The sequence below is a fragment of the Amblyomma mixtum genome, chromosome 3 (genome assembly GCF_055824585.1).
Source record: "Amblyomma mixtum isolate Tamu chromosome 3, ASM5582458v1, whole genome shotgun sequence".
NCBI classification, from domain to species: Eukaryota; Metazoa; Arthropoda; class Arachnida; order Ixodida; family Ixodidae; genus Amblyomma; species Amblyomma mixtum.
The window spans coordinates 211,098,042-211,111,481 of NC_143014.1; the positions used below are offsets into that span (position 1 = coordinate 211,098,042).

The 13,440-nt window shown below is 44.3% G+C and overlaps 1 long non-coding RNA gene across 1 annotated transcript; it reads right to left on the bottom strand.

The window, feature by feature from the left end:
• Nucleotides 1-8,054: 8,054 nt before the first annotated feature.
• On the bottom strand, nt 8,055-12,354 carry LOC149353538 (uncharacterized). The gene is made up of 2 exons (XR_016291004.1): nt 12,095-12,354; nt 8,055-10,308 (listed from the first exon to the last, which is right to left on the bottom strand). It is a non-coding gene; the product is annotated as an uncharacterized LOC149353538 (long non-coding RNA).
• Nucleotides 12,355-13,440: the final 1,086 nt, after the last annotated feature.

The window sequence follows — 13,440 nt, forward strand, 5'->3', positions numbered from 1 at the left end:
TGAAGAGGCATTTTGTCTTGACAGGGACCTGGTGCTGCCCATACTGCAAACCGGATGCCTCCAGACACAAGGCTACGATTTCCGCGTGGTCACCAGCGGTGGTTCTGCCTTCCAGTTACGATGAGCTGGTAAGTCACTATAATCTGTTCGGCTCCGCCAAAGCGCCGCGAATCCATGTCATAACGAATATAAATCGAGAAGCGGCCCCAAGTCAAAGGGCCGCCGCCATGGAGGAAGGAAAACTCAGGAGAGGCTCTTGCTATCCGAGGCAGCACGCCAAAAAGTGTGGCGGAAGTCACGCGCTTTCGCAAGCACTACACGGAGTCTTTGGCTCACGGCGCAGCCAACAGTAACGCTTGGCGCAGCGGCGCAGTCTGCTGCAGTGCGTGCTGCGCATGTGCAACCGCACTGGTGGCCAAACGGGGGGGGGGGGGGGGGGGACAGCCGGGGCGAGCCGGCTCCAAAAAATGCGCGGCTGGCGCCTCTCCTGTGTTCTTTTCCTTCCTCCCATGGCCGCCGCAGACTCAGATGAGCGCCATCTTTGTATTGCGCAGTGTTGCTAGATGAGTAACTTCCTCCACAGTTAAATACCTCTTAGATGAAGTCGGTATCGCAGGGCGTCGAAGTAGTAGGACTGTGTTCGGGCATATGTTTGAGCGCTCTATAGAAAATTTCCTTTTATTACGAAAGCAAATAAAACTTAATAGGAACTTGAATTGTGATTAGGCAGTGCCAGTGTTTGATCAGCTGTCGTGTGCGTGGCACAGTATTCATTCTTTACTTTTACACTTGGTGGTCAGATAGGCCGATTAACAGTACATATTTAACATTCTGACTTTTATTCATAATAACTGTAAACATGCATTTGTCATTCTGACAGCATATGGTATAACACAGTTGAGGCCATTTTGAGAAGTCGTAAATTCGGTAATTATACAAAGACACTTGCTTGTCTTTCCTCATAAAACTTCTCCCCATCGATGAGCAGCCATCATGAATCCTAGAGTCAGTGCGTGGGTAAAATTTTAGCATCCCGTACTGCTGAGCCAGTTGTTTATTTCCGGTTACGAACCCATATTCATCGTGCTTTTAGTTTACTTGAATATCATTGCTCACGTCTTATCGGGTGCAGCCGACATCACAGTCCTCAAACGCGTTTCCAGTGGTGAAAAACATCAGCTTGCGCCCCACGCAACTCCGCCTCTGTTGTGCAGAGCCCGCAGCCAACGGCCGCGGCTACCCCTTCGTCGTTACGCTGGAGTTGGGGGAGCTAGGAGAGCACTGGACCGCGGTGCTGCTGCTGCCGCTGCCAGCCGCTTCCGTAAGTGGCATCTCACAGACGCCTGCGCATTCTATCATCCCTCGCAGTTGTTCAGATGACAATGCAAGCGCAGACGTGATTCTTGACGATACACCGAACGCGTTTTCGTGGCGTGAAATATTATGTGGGTCATGGTGAAAATTCATGGTACCCGCAGTGCAGCAAATGTGGAAGGCGATGTGTGCGAGGTAAATATTGCTCTTGTGGCAAATTTTTTACAGCGAGCACAACGAAGCGAACATTGATGTCCGCGAAGCATCGGTTCTTAAATGCGTTAATAAGCCGTAGAAACGAGACAAATTTGCTTTCCGAAGCCGCGTTGTGTTTATAGCCACAATACTGGATGTCTGCTGCTGTTTAGTAAGCAGGCACTTTAACTGCAACAGTGTTGCTTGGGGAGCATAAATACGCAGCAATGACAATATACAGGGTGTTTCACCTAAGACTTTCTGCAATTTTTAAAAATAAGCTGTTTGAATTATATGCGCGCTTTTTCTTGCATAACATTGTCAGTGGTGTAGTACATCATAATTAAACTAAGACGTGCTAACTAGCAGGCTTGTTAACCAATATTTAATAGTTAACTTTTAAACTATTACCGTTGGGCTCCTTAATTATTGAGAGGCATGCAGCCCACGGTAAGTAATGTCCATATCCGTTTTTAGAATTTCGAGAACGCGATTATTCTCGGCGCTGGGGCCCAACAAATTTCGCCTACATCGCGCCAAAATACATGCGGTTTGAGAAGCTTGCAGGCAAAGCAACCTCTCCAGTGAACCTAACTCGTCGAAATAGCCAAAATTTGTTGGGCCACAGCGCCGAGGATAATCGCGTTCTCGAAATTCTAAAAACGGATATGGACATTACTTACGGTGGGCTACATGCCTCTCAATAATTAAGGAGCCCAACGGTAATAGTTTAAAAGTTAACTATTAAATATTGGTTAACAAGCCTGCTAGTTAGCACGTCTTAGCTGCATTATGATGTACGATACCACTGACAATGCTATGCCAGAAAAAGCGCGCATCTAATTCAAATAGCTTATTTTTAAAAATTGCAGAAAGTCTTAGGTGAAACACCCTGTATAGTGCAAAGCTTCTTCACCATCAGCAGCAGCCTCACTACGCCACTGCAGGGGAAAGCCTCTCCCATGTCTGTTCAATTAACCCTGTCTTTTGCCTGTTGTGTCAACCCTATCCTCGCGAACGTCATAATATCATCCGGCCACCGAAATTTCTGTCGCACCCTGCTACTCTTGATTTATATAGGAATCCAGCAGCTCTAAGTATACTTATTTTCCTACCATTTCCAGCATCTAGCTACCCACTGTGAACTGCAGTTCTCTTGCGAGATTGCTCAAAATTTTTTTAGACAGATCGTTCTGCCTGTGCCTGTCTAGCTAATTAACATTCTTTGCAGTATATCCTGAGTGGCTTAGTAAGGCAATGTCATCAGTGAATCGCAGATTACTTAGCTTTTCTCCAATAACTGTTATCCCCAACTGCTCCCAATCTAGGCCTCGGAGAACTTCCTGTAAACCGGCAGTGAACCGGCTTGTCTCCCTAGATAGCACGTTTCCGTGTTGGAATTGTATTGCTGACTTTATGGAGGACTATGGTAGCTGTGCTATCGTTATAGATATCATCCAATACTTTCACATGACTCTTCTACACCCTGATTTCGCAGTGCCTGCATGGTTTCTGAGGTTTCCACTGAGTCAAATGCTATCTCTTTATCAATGAAGGACACATAGATGGGTTGGTTATACTCGGCGCATTTCGCTATCACCTGATTGATAGTGGGAATATAGCTTATTGCCGGGTATCCTTTATAAAAGCCTGCCTGTTCATTTCGTTCGTTAAAGCCTAAGGTTGTCCTGGTTCGATTAGCGATTACCTGAGTAAATACCTTGTAGCTTTTAAATACCTCGTAATTATTCAAGTCTTCGCCATCTGCTTTCTTATGAATTAATATTAAGTTAGCATTCTCTCAAGCTTTTTTGTTCGCTAGAGGCTATAGGCCATTGCGTATAAAATGTGGCTAGTTTTTTGTCTAGCAAAAGCTCTCTTCCGTCCTTCAACAGATCTGCTGTTACCTGATCCCTATCATCTCTGGTTCCCCCTTTGCATTGCTTCGCTTGCATTACTTTGCTCTTTCTTTAATGGGCAAAGGCTCCTTTGGTGTGCGCTAGTAGTAGTAAAAACATTTATTTTTGCAAAAGGAAGAATTAGGGAGTCGGAGGTTGGGGATAGATAGATGTGGAGCTTCAGTGGTCGGTCTTCCCTATTCCAGGATCTCGTTGGCCTCCGCCGCTGCCTTGGCCCTCGTCACCAGTGTAAGCTGTGTGCTCGGGTCGGAGTCAGTCATGAGGGCCTCCCACTGCTCTAGACTAGGGCTATTTAGCTTTGGTAATAAAGGGCTTTTTTCACAGCCCCAGGTGGCGTGGTACGTTTGGCGTAGCCCCCACACCACACGCACTCTTTCGCGTATCTGTTCGGCCACATTTTATGATACATGGCTCTGCTTGGGTAGGTGTCTGTCTGTAGTCGTCTGAGCGTGGTGGCCTGCTCTCTGTTGAGGATATCCGCCGGAGCCGCATACTTCTTGCGCGCTTCCAACAACGCCTTCATTGCCTCCCCGTAAGATTCTGGCGTGCTGAAGGGTTCCACCGGCAAACCCGCCCTCCGGTTCGTGAACCCTCGGACAACGGTGTCTGCCATGAGATTTCCCTCAACCCCAGTGTCAGGGACTCAAATGGTGGTGTGTTGAATGTTTGTGTTGTTTGATCCATGTCTGTGTTGTTTTTGTTCGACGAGGATCCTCGCGGATTTTTTGCCGATCCTTCCATCTCTGTATGCCCTCGCTGCAGCCTGAGAATCCGTCGCTATCCAGTAACTCATTCCCTGCCGATTGGCTTCAGTCAGGGCTAGAGCTATGGCGATCTCTTCCGCTTCTTGTGTTGTCCTTGTGCGCACTGATGCACCAGTAATTATCTTCCCATTGGCGTTCACTACTTCAACCGGCCTAGTTTTTTCCTTCGTTCTGCATTTGGACGCGTCAACATACACAACCATCTGTTTCTTCTTTAGGAACCTGTCCAACTCCAATGATCTCGCCGCCCGTCTTCCTTCGTGGTTCTTCGGGTCCATGTTTTTGGTCAGTGGTTTAACCAAGAAAGTGCTCCTAATTTGGCTGTCAATGTCTGTCTTGTCTTCGCCCTCGCCTTCTGCCGGGTATCCTAGCGTTACTGCCTCTATTATTAACGTCATGATTACATTCGCTGCTGTATAGATTTCTGTAGAGCTCTTCGGCTACTTCAATTATATTATCAGTATTGCTAATAAGATTGACCTCTTTGTTTCTTTTCGCGTGCATCTGGTTTTTACCTATGTTTAGTTTCCTCTTCACTGCTTTTAGGCTACCTCCGTTCTTTCGAGGAGGATCGATTCAATAAATATTAAACGTCCTTATGTCAGCTGCCTTGCGCTTCCTTATTAACTCGGAGAACTCTGCTCGTTCTATTATCCCTGTGGGGTTAGAGGCTTTCATGATTTTGTGTTTTTTGATCAGATCTTTCGCCTCCTGAGATAGCTTGCCGGTATCCTGTCAAACCATCCTACCGCCTACTCTAGTGCGCACTGTGTAAAGACAGCTGTGAGGTTATCGCTCACTATTTGATCAATAGGACTATCTTCCTCAGTTAAAGCAGAATATCTGCTCTGCAGAGGTATGCTGAATTCATCTACTTTCCTTCTTACGGCTAAGTCGTTAATGAGCTTCTACTTCACTCGTTTCTTCCGTTCCCTCTTCACGTGTAAGCTAATTCGAGACCTTACTATTCTGGAGTCGCTACAACGGCCCTTTCCGAGGGCCTCCAAATTCTCCACATCCACATTCGCAAGTCTTGTGTCCACGAAATCCGCCCTGGTAACCATGAATGCATGCGCCGTAGCGATGCGCGTTATATGTAGCGGCTTATCAGGAGTTCACTTTTGCGATTAAAACTTGGAGTGATGCGGAGCCAGCCGTTTGAGCTCGTCATTCTAATTTACTGAGCGCTTTTCTTATGTGTTTTTCCAATGCTACTTCGTTCCCAAAAGGTATCATATTTCGCCCCATGAGTGAAGTTTCGCTACAGACGTTATTTGCTAGTAGCAACAAAGAGTTCAGTGTTATGTGCCATTCATTCGGACAGTCTTCCAAGTACATGGATAAGAAGGGACATCAAATCCAGAACACAGGGAATGGTGCAAAGGGGAAAGTTAAAGTGCCACCTGGCGCTCAAAAACAACGCAGTTTTATTTCTGAGTTTCTGAGGGAAGTCCGAAAGTAGGCTTTGCCACACGGCCCTATTGAAAGAGAAGTGTCCAAACAGGGTTCTCGCTGTCCCAAGTCGCGCTTTCTCCAGAGCACCCTGCATTACTCGATGGCTACTTCATCATACCCAGAATAACCGTGTCGTTCATTGTTTCAGGTTTCTCGTGAGTTTTGAGCAACTGATACGTACAACGGTCATATATTAAGCGACACACCAGTGATCTGGAAATGCCACCGGTAGCGCACTGGCGCATTCAAATAAACGGCCGCAGTCTCATGCGTTGCGAGAAGGCTGATTTCTATGAGTCGAAATCTGCGCCCTCTCAATACGTCCGTCGTGGTATGTTGGCGAATAGTGCTACGGAGACACCGAAGACAAAGGGATGTTTAAAAGGGACATGATAGGACTAATTTCGCGCATGCCTTGCTTATTGCATTTAATTCCCAACCCGTGTAATTATAAATCCTCGATTTTTTTTTTATTTTGAGCGGAAGATATTTTTAAAACAAATTTTTTCGTTTGTTTTGCTTACTCCTTGCCGGTCTGACAACCTTTGATCGTTGTCTTCACAAGGGCATACTTTCCCCGCGTCGTCTGCTGCGCGCTGTTGTCTGCGTTCAAGTGCTTGCGTGCACTCGGGTCACATCGTGCACTGCGGTCGTTCGGAGAGTTTTTTTGGCTTAGGGAAAATGCATTTTCCGTGTTTCCTTTTCGGAATGCGTCAGCTTAGAACGCGAGCTTGGTGACAATTGGGAAAGCAGATGTCCTCGTCGCGTCCGTTTTCGGATTCTTGAGGAAACAGATATTGATGCACCCATTCCTTATTTTTAACAATTTGAAGCATTGTATGCGTACGTTTTGGGTGTGGTCTCTTTTGAGCAGTCAAGTGCTCCCGTGTTGGACAAGCGGCATGTGCCATGCACTCCTTTGCCGATGTGCGCCGTGAAGGGCGTGGCATTTTGTTCGCTGGCTACCAAGTTCTTGGCCGCTATTCGTCGGACTCATATTACCACAAAGTGGCGATATAGTAAGCTTGCTGCACGAAAAGAGCAAAGAAGAGTGCCTAATGCAACGGCTTCTCCGCTGCATGTGTGCGTATATAACTCGAACACACATTGCTTTTGGCTCATGGAATCGTTCTGCAGGAACCAAGCCTCTGGAAATACTCAACGCGACTCGAATGTTTCACTGCCCGCAGCGACGAATATTCGCCGCTTTCTTAATGAACACTTCAAGATAGTAGCACACTATTTAGCGTTTCCTGTGCGCGCGCTGTCCGCCAAGAATGCGACGATTACGACAACTGTGGGCCCGCGCTGAGGTTCTTAGTTGTGCAGAAACGGCATTGCTCCTTTGCTTGGCATAAAACGCAAGGTGGGCTCTTCTTATCTTAAATGTTATCTACTCTTGATCACAAATTGTAGTTTTACTCGTTTACACACTACGATAACATTCTAATTAGCGCTGACGATGCTATCGCCTGCTTGGGAAAGGCTTCGCGTAGGCGCGGTGAAATTCAAGAATCTGGCAAAAGTTAACTGCTTGTTTAAATTTTAACTGTGAAGATATGAAATGCATCTGCTCGTTTAGCTTTTCTTCGACGCGGATGAGATGCAGGCAAACCCAGGAGATGGCGGCGAGCGACGAGTGGCACTGCCCTTACAAAAATTGCTTTTGTGATTCTTTAGAAAGTCTTTCAAATTTACTCATTAAAATGTAATGAGTTTCTTTTAGATCTGTATGGAATTTTTGTCCAGAGTTTCAATAACTAATTGGCCACCGCATTGTTATAGGAACACGGCTAACGTCCTTTAAAAGAAAAACTGTAATGAGTTGCTATAGAAACTCCTTGAGGAGTCTCTTTAGAAACCCTTTTGAGCACACTCATTTCATTGTAATGTGCTGCTTTTGAATCTGTATAGAATTTGGCTACAGTGTTTCAATAACTAATTGGCCACCGCATTGCTATAGAAATGCGGCTAATGTCCTTTAAAAGAAATTCTGTAATGACTTGCTTTAGAAACTCCTTGAGAAATTGTTTAGAAATTCTTTTGAGTGTACTCATTTCATTGTAATGTGCTGCTTTTGAATTTGTATAGAATTTGGGTACAGTGTTTCAATAACTAATTGGCCACCGCATTGTTATAGGAACACGGCTAACATCCTTTAAAAGAAATACTGTAACAACTTTCTTTTGAAACTAGTTATATGAATTTTACGTAAATCCATTGGAATGCATTTATTTCATTGCAATGTGATGCTTTTGACACTGTATAAGATCTGAGTAATGAGTTCCAATAACTAATTGGCCACCACATTCCTATAGAAGCCCAGCATGTACAATGTAACATATATGATGTAACCACTGATTGCTGTAAGCATGCAAAAAACCATACAGAGCAACAGCACACGACATACAATCAACTAACTTTATTTCACTTAGCAACTTTTACAGCAGCTTATGGAATTGAACGTTTGCAGCTCCTGGTGAGCCTTAGTTATGATGAAACTGATAGGAGACATGGCACACGAACAGTACGAGCACATTTTATTTTGAGACAATCAAGTAATTTTAGATTAATTTTCTGCGCCACATGTGCAACGAAGATCACACCTCAAAGAGAGTATGTTTTCACGAAAAAACAGTGGAGTAGCGACTCAAACAAATACTGCCTAGCCTTCTGCCTTCAACAGCTCTGAGTATATGCCTGCCTTAATTTTATTCACTTATGCCCTACATAAGGTACACAATGCTAGTCGGAGCCACAGCAAAAGGCTAGCTGCATGTTCATTCTGTGAGAATTAAAAGTTAGAAAGCACTGTATACCTTTATGTAGTATTCTGAAAGGATATCATTTACAGCTGCCCCACGGATTGCGTGCACAGCAGAGTGAACATGATGAAGGAGTCACAATTGTTTTGAAGAGGACACGTGAGATCTACTTTCCAGAATTAAACTGCCTCTTGTTAAAACAGTACACGCACCTAATTTTGGTGGCATGCTTTCTTCTCCACAGTAATGTGGAAGACACTACTACGCATGGATCACCGGGTGGTATTCAGCTGCAAACTATAAATAATTTATAATTGAATTTTGCTCTCATGCTGTTACGGTTTCAACATTCGAACAACGAATGTAACGTTAACGTGCCCTTATAGGTCACATGAGGCATGAAAAAACAGCAAATTGCTGCTTCTTCGTTTGTTGTCATTCCGGCTGTTGAGGCTGCTTGGCTTTAGCATTGTAGCAAATTAAAAGGACAAAGCAGTGATTATATCAGTTTCTTCATGTCTCCTAGACCTGTAAGCACACTTTGATGTCACAGTGATCGTTCGGCTGTTGAAACCGAAACAGCATGAGAAAGAAATTGAACTGTAAATTATTTAGCGGGCATACTAGAATACCACATAATAATCCATGCCTTACGAATCATTACAAAGCAGAAAACATGCACCCAAAAGTTAGGTGTCTGTACTCCTTTGAGCAGGAATAAATTCTTAATTCAAGCAAGACGCAAAGTACAAGAATGACAAAACAAAGTACATTATTCATTTCTACTCTACATGACTAAAAATCGTCCCATGAGGATGCAAATTTCAAGGAGTACTTTATGTCTGATACTGAGCAATAATGAACCAGATAGCCATCCTGCATATTACCGTTTGTTACAAGGACGCGCCTTTGTTGGCATTTTAATTCAGACTGGTTTGCACTACTCACTATTAACCACAAAAAAGCTGTACATCAAATCTCTGACTGTGCCAACAAAAGAACTGGTTTCTTTCATTACATATATGTAACTTGTGTTTTCCTACATTGCTTCACATGTACAAATTGATCCAACCATAGGGAATACAGGGCGGCCAGAATAGGATGCTTGACAGTTGGCTGCTCAATAATCCTTGTTAGGTGACAACATAAGCTGTGAATGTCATCTGTTACAGCCCCTTTCTTCACTCAACTGCTGGTGTCCACAGGCAACTAATACTATACCTATGCATATGATTTCCTGAGCTGAGTTTAACTGTTGCCTGGATTCACAATGGTCAGCTTGCCCAACAATCTAAGAGACCATCATAAGCAGGCTGCAAAATTCACTGCTAAAGAAAGCTATGATATGCTGCAGTAATCAAGTGAACTGAACAAAAAGAAAAATGAGAAGAAAAGCTATATTCGGTTTAGAGGAGAAACAAAACAAATATTTCGAAAACCAATCTATTTCATTCCTTTGTAGTAAATAGTAAGGAGGATAAATGTGCTGGGATATTAACAACCAACTCAAAGCACACATTTAAAATATGCAAATGCTTGATACAAGATCTGACTTCCTAACTATGCTGGTATAGACATATTTAGTTTAGAATTCATATCTTTTAATTGAGTGCATTATTCTGAAAATAAAAATTGGTCAAAAGGAGGCACTGTTGGTTCATATCGGCACTTCCATCTATTCTTTGGATGTGATCTTCATTGTGCATATCCCACAGTACAATAATTCAATTGCATAGATACCAGTACTTCCATTCATAAACTGTGCTGACCACTTGCAGTAAGCCAATGATGTGACATGGCCGGTAGATTATTAGGTGCATCATTGTTGTCTGTGCAGAGACGAGGAGGTGTCAGGTAGGCACCACCCATACTTGCCAGTCTGAAGTACCCAGATGTCTGCGTATAGGCCAAAGAAAAAAAATCAGTCAGTGAGACCTAGCACACAACTGCTTTCACACTAATGCAAACAAAAGCATCAATCATATCAGAATCTACAAGCAGTAGTACTCTAGTGATCTAGCTTTGAAGAGTACTAACAGCACAATACAGAAAGTATATGATTTCAAAATAAATGGCATGTACACTTCGAAAAGAACTATAAACACCACCCAGCTGTGACTGATACTGCTGCCAGACTAGAACATTTCATAAGAATGAATAACTATTACATTAGCCTGTAACAGTATTCATCTAATACATATTTATTGCCACTATAATGCAGTGACAATCACAATCACTTTTTTTAGAGAACTAATTCACCTGTCTTCTGTGTTTTACAAGTGACTGATTAATTGCAGTAAGTAAATTAGGTGCAGTAAAAACTGAGAACAGCTGTCACTCAACCTCAGTAGTTTACAGGCAGCACAAAGCGTCTACACTGAGTCTCTGGGAATGGCTACTCAAACGCAGTAATTGCACTCACTAAACATCTGACAAGATGGTGATGCCGACGACCCCCTCGTTAAGCAAAGGGATGGATTCTGATCCTGCTGCATTTAGAAAACTTTTCACTTCCCTGCTCCACTAATGCTGGATGATTGACACTGCTGAAATAGTTGTAGAAAGATATTAAGTGCGTTAACAATGTCACATAACTATTTTAAACTGCTAGCCAGTATAATCCATTGCATCCATATAAATGACTCCATTCAGTTACATAAATTAAAAACACGATATCTCTAGCACTCTGGTAGCGAGATCAATAAAGCTATATTCCAGTTGCTGCAGAAAAGCAGTGAGATTACAGCCAGGCAAATGAATCAGCACCAATACCACAGACATAACAAAACACAATATAAAATAATAAGCTTTTTACGGCATGACACTACAGTGCAAGTGGGAACATCTCGGCCAAATCCAAGTCTCAGTACTTCTCTCTTTGATAAACTCTGGAGAAACCGCATGCGTCACCATAAATTCCTTCGAAATAAAATTATTTCAAAGCATAGTCGAAAACATCATGCGCAGTTTGCGATGGTACAGCCGTAAGTGTGCAATTCATTTTTGCACCAGTACGAAGTATGCTTGAAATGCCCAAAAAAAAAAAAAACCAAAGCCAGTGCCCACAAACACTCTCTATGAGCGAATAACGCCGGAAAGAGATTACCAAAAGTTATTTTCGCGGCGAAACTCATCCGCAACATTCCTCTTGCATTTGACGTGCGCAACTCTAGTCGGTTGTAGCTACATCGTCATTCCACTTCTAGGCACTGAACGGCCTGAGTACTGTGAGCATTTGTAACGTGGACTCGGCAGACCATGTTTTGTTCAGCTTGGAATTATACTCTGTACACACGCACACATACAAGCACGAAAAAACTAAACGCCGGGAACTACTGCCACTGAGAAGCATACGTCGTTCCAACACAGTGCTTTCCGCTCGTTGGTCCCAATCATCGCAATAATGAGCACAACGATATCATGAGAGTAAAAACATGCAACTGTACTCCATGTCACAACTTCGTCGCTGCGGAGAGGAAGTTATAGGCGCGAAGCGACGGTTTCCGTGGCTGTGTGACAGGTTCGCGGTCACGTGCAAACAGCGCACATGCGGAAGCCGTTGCATCGAACTCAAACTTCTACTGCACTCCGAAGAAGTTGTCAGACAACACCCAGCAGCATTTACAGCACTTCACGCACCCCAGTAAACATTTTGGCAGATAATTTCAAGCACTGTACTCACATTCGTAAGCAATCACACAAGGTCGTTCGTTCTTCCACGTTGATGCCGGCATTGTCACGGCGTGGAGCAGGGCGCAATACGACGTCCAATATCTTGAGAAGAACTTCAGGTGCTTCAGAAGATCTTTCGAAGCGCGCAGGTCACGCACCAGTTTTGTAGCACATTCGAAAACCACAGCACGAAAACACCACACAAGGCGCAACAGCAACAAAAAAAAACTACGCCCGAAACGCCACCCGGCCGGCCGGCAACAAAAAGAACATGGCGCCGCTGCTGACGGCTTTCGGATTGGACTGGATTGGCTTCGGTGTGACTTTTTTTTTATTTTTTGCCGTTGCTCGTGGACGGAGTTTCGGTTTCTGTTTCCTTGGGAGAGCCGGTAACTCTGTGGTGCGAAATTCATTCTGTGTGGCAGGACTCATAATTAGAAGTTCTGGCATTTCTACCAACGTGGTTCTAGACGCTTCTCCCTCCCTTGAGAAGGCAACGCCTGGTTCAGCGTCCTTGAGTCGAGGATCGACTATCAGACTGCGCGGTAGGCGTCCGCATGAAGCGCGCGCACATCTGCTCGGACTAGAAAAGCCAGCATTGCACCTAACATAGAGTTAATACGCACCTAACGACTAAATACTCAAGGTGGGGCCATGCCAGCATGGTAAAGGAATTTTCGTCACACAGTGAAGTTGAATTGTAGGTCTGATAGCTGGTCTGTTGCAAAATGTGGGAAGCGCTTAAAACAAACAATATTTATTAATTTATGTCTACAGATACTAGCGAAGATAAAAAAAAAGCACGTTAGGAACATAATCTTAATAATGGGCCTGTTTACTGTAGCGGCTGCCCGTCTCAACTACAGGTTTACTCTTTTGCAAAACTCACGAAGTCAGCCTCTCTTTACAGCGGAAGGGGTCTTTACCATTGAGGTCATTTTTTTTTTAAGAGGGGAGGGGGGGTGGCAGAAATCGGGTGCAGCGCTGGAGAAATATATTGTCCGAAAAATGTCGCGCCTCTTGTGCACGCTTCTGCCTTGTGTTGTTGCGGCGATAAAGGAATTAGGCGCAACTCTGTCAAGCCGTCAAATGAACCGTCACCACGCTGCAGTCGCGACGGAACGGTGAAACGCAGCTTTGCCAGGCCTCAGTGCTGCACCCAACTCCCGACCCTCGCGAGCCGCAACGCCATGGTAAAAGTGTTTTTGCGATGCTGGAAAGGTGACTTACGAAGTTTTGGAGAGGTTCTGCTAATACTGCACCGAATTACTGTCGCACAGTGCGTCGTGTGCTTGGTCGGCAAACATTGCTCGTGGTACAGCACGTGCGCAGCGTTTATGCTATAGACAGGACGCT